Source organism: Phascolarctos cinereus, unplaced genomic scaffold (genome assembly GCF_003287225.1).
Source record: "Phascolarctos cinereus isolate Bilbo 61053 unplaced genomic scaffold, phaCin_HiC Scaffold_4;HRSCAF=312, whole genome shotgun sequence".
NCBI classification, from domain to species: Eukaryota; Metazoa; Chordata; class Mammalia; order Diprotodontia; family Phascolarctidae; genus Phascolarctos; species Phascolarctos cinereus.
The window spans coordinates 700415721-700421873 of record NW_027555847.1 but is presented as its reverse complement, the minus strand read 5'-3'; positions in this window follow the sequence as shown (position 1 = coordinate 700421873).

Sequence of the window (6153 nt, the reverse complement as noted above, 5' to 3'; positions counted from 1 at the left end):
GATTGGCTCACCAAGCCTTTGAGGCGTGTCCGTTTCCTGGCAGCTCCGCCTCCTGCGCTTCTGAGGCTCTGCTGTTTAACCTCGCAGGTGTTTACAGAGGCTTTGGGGAGCTCTGATTAACGTTAACGATGTTGGTGATGGACGGTGGAAGTTGTTGTTAACTAATAATGTTGCTAATGGACCATGAAAGTTTTATTATTTTTATTATTAGCTAATGCAGTTGCTAATCCGTTTCCTTCAATTTCCTCACCTGTGGAATGAGCTGGAGAGGGAGATGGCAAACTATTCTAGCATCTTTGCCAAGAAAACCCCAAATGGGGTCACGGAGAGTCGGACACGACTGAAAAACAACTGAACAACAACTAATGTTGCTATGGACCGTTTTATTATTGTTATTTACTAATGTTACTAATGGACTGTGGAAATTATTTTTATCTTGAGAAATTGAATTGTTCAATTCAACAAACGTTGATTAAGGGCATCTGACCGTATGACTGCCCAATTCAGTATAATACTCCACTGGTTTCTTGTTACCTCTGGGATAAATTATAAACCCCTCTTTAAATTAGATATAGATAGATAAGTGATAAAGGAGATGCATAGAGGCAGAGGGATGAGTGGGTAGATAGATGGATGGTGAATGAATGTAGTGAGAGAAGAGAGAAATGTAAGGGTACAGGGAGGTCTGCCTGGAAAGAATTCATGCATTCAAATCTTTCAGTGAAGGTGGCAAGGTTTATAGTAACACCAACTGTGAGAACTAGATTCCTAATGAATCTGCAATTTAATGGGGGTGAGGATACTTATATCAAAAATGGGACAGTGAAAAGATCTGGATGGGATTAAGCAGAGGTAAATAGCCTGGGGTGAGTCAGGTGAAATAGTGAAAGGAGTATTTGTTAAGTACTCTAGGGTGGGCCAGATGCCTGGGACTAGAGGCCAGACATCTGGGTTTCAGAAATGTGTGGGAAAATTCAGGGACTGAGTTGCTTTCAAGGACTTGGTTTTTTCCTTTTAGGGGGCCAGGTCCCATCACCCAATCAGATACATGGGTAGATATGAGAAAAATAGAGAGGGAGAGAGAGACGGAGAAGGAAGGAAGGAAGGAAGGAAGGAAGGAAGGAAGGAAGGAAGGAAGGAAGGAAGGAAGGAAGGAAGGAAGGAAGGAAGGAAGGAAGGAAGGAAGGAAGGAAGGAAGGAAGGAAGGAAAGGATCATTGTCTGACCTTAATAAACTCCACTGGCTCCTTATTACTCTAGGTTCAAATATTATCCTCTGTTTAGCTTTTAAAGCCTTTCACAACCTGACCCCCTCCTACCTTTCTATTCTTCTTAAACTTTACTCACACACTCCCTAATTCAACTATTCTTCCTCCTTCACAGAACTCTTATCTCCCAACTCTGGGCATTTTCCTGGACTGCAGGGGTGGAGAACCTTCAGCCTTGAGGCCACATGTGGCCTTCTAGGTCCTCGGTGCGCCCTTTTGACTGAGTCCAAGTTTTACAGAACAAATCCTTTTCTTAAAGAGATTTGTTCTGTGAAGTGTGGATTCAAAGGGCCACACTTGAGGCCCTAGAGGGCCACGTGGAGCCTCTAGGCCAAAGGTTACCCGCCTCTGGATCCCCTTTCCCTGGAATGCTCTCTCTCCTCATCTCCCCCTCCTGGCTCCCAGGCTCCCTTCAAGTCTCAGCTAACATCCCAGCTTCTGTAAGAAGCTCTTCCTGGTTCTCTTAAATCTCCCTCTGAGTTTACCTCTAGTTTATCCCTTACATATCTTGTTTGCACATAGTTTATTTGCATATAGTCTGTTCTGTTAGACTGAGCTGGTTTTTGGCTTTCTTTATAGCCTCAGTGCTTAGCGCATAATCTGGCACATAGGAAATACTTAATAAATACTTGTTGACTTGATCTGGCTTGTTGACTTTATGCCAGGCACTGGGGGATACAAATCAATCAATAAACGTGTATTTCAAGTGCCTACTGCATGCTAAGTGGGGGATGCAAATAATTCATTACCAAAACTTTCAAAATTCCAACGGTGTTCTGCTAAGAAATCTTGGTGGTCATGGGACACACCAGTTAGCAGCTTGATGGAAAGCCATTCCATTCTCTCAAGATCACAACTAGCGTTTATATGGCATCTTAAACTTGGCAAAGCAGGTTAGATTTGGCCCTCCCAACCACCCTGGGAGGTAAATACGACTAGAGAATTTTAAATGTAGTCCAAACTAGACCAGTCTCTAATCTGTGGATGGCCAGAGCTGAACAAATCAGTCCAGAGGCAAGAGAGTCAGGAATCAATTAGCAGTTTAATTTCAAAATGAAGAAGTGGAAATCCACCTTCCTGAGAAGAAGGGCTTACTTGCATGTGGCAAGGGTAGGGTTTTTAAGCATGAAAACCACAAAAAAGCAAGATCAAACACAGCCATTGTTAAGTCTTAAGGAAACAGATCCCAGGAATACAGGCATTTTGGCGACAATACAGGAGTTCTTGGGGCCTGTGGCAATGATGCAGTTCAGGGTCGCTGGGAAGTCGGAAATGTCAGGGTACAGGGTGAGTCTACCTGGAAAGAATCCAACCACTCAAGCCTTCTTTCAGTCAAAGTAGCAAGGTTTATTGCCTGGTCCATCATCTTCTTTGCTCATACATTTCTTTGAAGAACGTCATCTCAGAGCTTCATAATAAACCTTTAAGGGCTACATCAAAGAACATTCCTACTTTTTTGTGCCCTCTGAGATGTAGATGAACCCAGGCTCTGGGATTTCAAATTAAACTCGCTTTCCACTGTACCTCATTACCTCTGTCTCATCAAGTAGACCTCAAGTTAACTGAGTGACTTAGAATCATAGGAGCATAGATGTAGAGCTGAGAAAGGCTTTAGATGTTATCTAAACCAAAGCCCTCACCTTATAGAAGGAGGAAATGAAAGTAATTTGCATGAGGTCACACAAAGCCCAAATTGGAGCTCAGCTTCTCAGAATCCAAATCTAAGACATTTTCCACTCCACTATTCCTTTCTCTTTTTTTTCCTCTCTTTTTTTCTTCCTTCCTTACCTTCTTTCCTTTCTTTCTTCTTCCTCTCTTCCTTCCTTCTTTCCTTCCTTTTTTTTTGTGCCCCTGGGTGTCTCTACCCACAGCTGGTTCTCAGAACAGGCTGTCCCCAACTTATGAATGAGCCATGTTCCAAAAATGTGTCTGGAGCTAGCTTGTCTGAAATTCAAAAAGCATTTTTCCCATGTAAACAATGTTATAAATATTAGTTCCCCAAACAAACCTCAAAGCCTGATTGACCCCTAGTGTTATTTGAAATCCAGTACATTTATATAGGAAACAAAACTGTGAACTAAGGTACAGGAGAGGGAAAGCGTGAAATGATGTTTAGACTAATAATATCTTAATGCAGCAGTTAGATAGCTACAAGTACAATAATAATATGACCCCAGCTGACAATTGGAGGTAGCATGGCCTAGTGGAAAGGGGATTGGGCCTGGAACTGGAAAGACCAGATGTAAAATCCAGCCTCTGACACTGTGATTATGACTAGTCCCTTCTGCAGCTGGGTAGGTAGCCCAGTGGGTAGTGCTCTAGACCTGGAGTCAGGAAGAGCAGAGTACAAATCCCCTCTATCCATCTCAGACCTTTACTAGCCATGGAACCCTGGCCAAGTTCACTTAACCTCTTTCAGCCTCAGTTTCCTCATCTGTAAAATCAGAATAGTAGTGATACCTACTTCACAGGTTGTGTTGCGAGGATCAAGTGAAAAAATACGAAGTGTCCCAAAAGTCTAATTTCAATTTTAAGCAATTAAAGCTCAAAACTACACTAAGATGTTTGGGATACTGTGTATAAGGATGTTTGCAAACCTTAAAACCCTATATAATGCTGGCTATTATTATTAACCTCTTTGAACATGCATTTTCGTCATTTGCAAAGCCCGGATATTAATACTTGTAGTGAGAGGGGCATTGGGTTGTAGTAAGGAGGGAGGGAATAAGCATTTATATAACACCTATTTTGGGCCAGGCACTGTTCCAAGCATTTTACAATTATTATCTCATTTAATCCTCACAACAACCCTGGGAGGCAGAAACTGTTATTCTCCTCATTTTACAGATGAAAAACCTGAAAGGCTAAGTGACTTGCCTAGGGTCATGTAGCTAGTGTCTGAGGACATATTTGAACCTATCTCTTAGTGCCATTGTAAGATTTAAACAAGATAGTAATTGTAAAGTGCTTAGCACAGCCCTCTGCAAATAGTAGATGCTATACAAATGTTAGCTATTATCATTATGATTGTGATTGTTATGGCACCTAGTTGGCACAGTAGACAAGAGTATTAGACCTAGAGTCAGGAAGACTTATCTTCATGAGTTCAAATCTGGCCTCAGACACTTACTGGTTGTGTGACCCTGGACCAGTCACTTAACCCTGTTGGCCTCAGTTTCTTCATCTGTAAAACAAGCTGGAAAGGAAATGGCAAATTACTCCAGCATCTTTGCCAAGAAAACCCCAAAAAGTAGTCACAAAGAGTCAGACACAATTGAAAAGAATTGAACAACAAAGGTTGTATCATCATCATCACACCACCTCACTACCTTTAAGGTCTGACCTTAGAGTCAGTCAGTCCCGGGTTCAAATTCTCCACATACTAGCCGAGCAACTACAGACACATTACTTGACCTTCCAGTGCCACAGGCAACTCTCTAGAAAGGAAAACTCCAGGCCAAAAAAAAATTCTGGTAGTATTTACTTCTCAAGGTTGTTTTGAGAGTCATAGGATCATGGATCAATGGAGAAAGCATTTTTTTTTTTGAGAAAGCATTTACTAGCTGCTTACCATGTGCCAGGCACTGGAAAAACCAACATAAGAAGAAAGACAGCCCTTACCTTAATGGACAAAGATAGAGTCAAGGGTGGGGGTATAAAGTCATGTAAGAGCTATCTCAGGAAAGAAATGAGCCACCTGCCTTAGGGGCCATTGATTCCAATCTCCATGGCTGTACAGATGAGGAAGCTGAGGCTGAGAGATTAAGTGACTTGTCCAGGGTCTGATATGTGTGGGATGCCACTCGAATTAAAAAAAACACATAGAGGTATCCAAGGAGAAACAGAAAGTTAATTTATTATTATTATTTCAAATCTCGAGATCTGGGTGTCCCTCCACCAGGATGATCTGATGAGGGGAGACACAGACAGAAGCAAAGAACCAAGTTATATAGCCCTAATGGGTAAAGTCCCCCCCTCCCACCAACTGGCCAATGTTTTGGCCCCCAATCTCAACATGAAATTCTACCATAGGAACAAGCAACAGCCAAACAGTATGCATATCTTAATTACAAGTTATAGATATCCATATTTAGTCCTTAGTTTGTTGAAATATTACCAAAAAAGCAATTACAGATGTTCAGTCAAGCTAGACACTGTACCATATAGCCAGGTCACCATGACCGAAATATACCATCAGGTGCATCAACAAAATAAAGGGGGGGCTTCTTCAGGAGTTTCAGGCTTGGCAAACTTTAACTGCTGAAATAACAGTGGCATAGAAAGGGGGGGGGGTGGTACTTGGGGCTAGACTCCCCTAACTCAGGTGATTTCTAGTAAACTAAAACTTAGGCCTGTCAGGCTGCTGTGCCTACCTTGTGTCATAATACAATTTCCATTTATTCTTCTAAGAAATTTTCACAGGACCCTTCATCCCACTCAGCCTTATCCCAAACCTTAATCACACTGAGGAGTCTTCACTGGGACATCCTATTCGCATAGCTCAGCGTCTGAAACAGGATTTGAAATATAACTTACGTAAAGCTCCATGGAAACATTACAATCCTGTAAGAAAGACAGTTATGATTGATCTATGCCTTGTTAGTGTTTCACATGCTCTTTTAGAGATTAATAGGCTGCTTCAGAAGGTCAGTCAATAAACATTAAATGCCCACTGTGTGCCAGGCACTGTGCTAAGCACTGAGAGGTACAAAAAGAGGCAAAAGACAGTCCCTGCCCTCAAGGAGCTTACAATCTAACAGAGGAGACAAGTAGGTTAGGTAGCTTGAACTTAAGAAAACATTGTAAATAAATGAACTCCTTTAAACCTGCCGGGTGGATGATTAATATCCCCATTTTACAAATGAGTAAATTGAGATTAGAGAAGT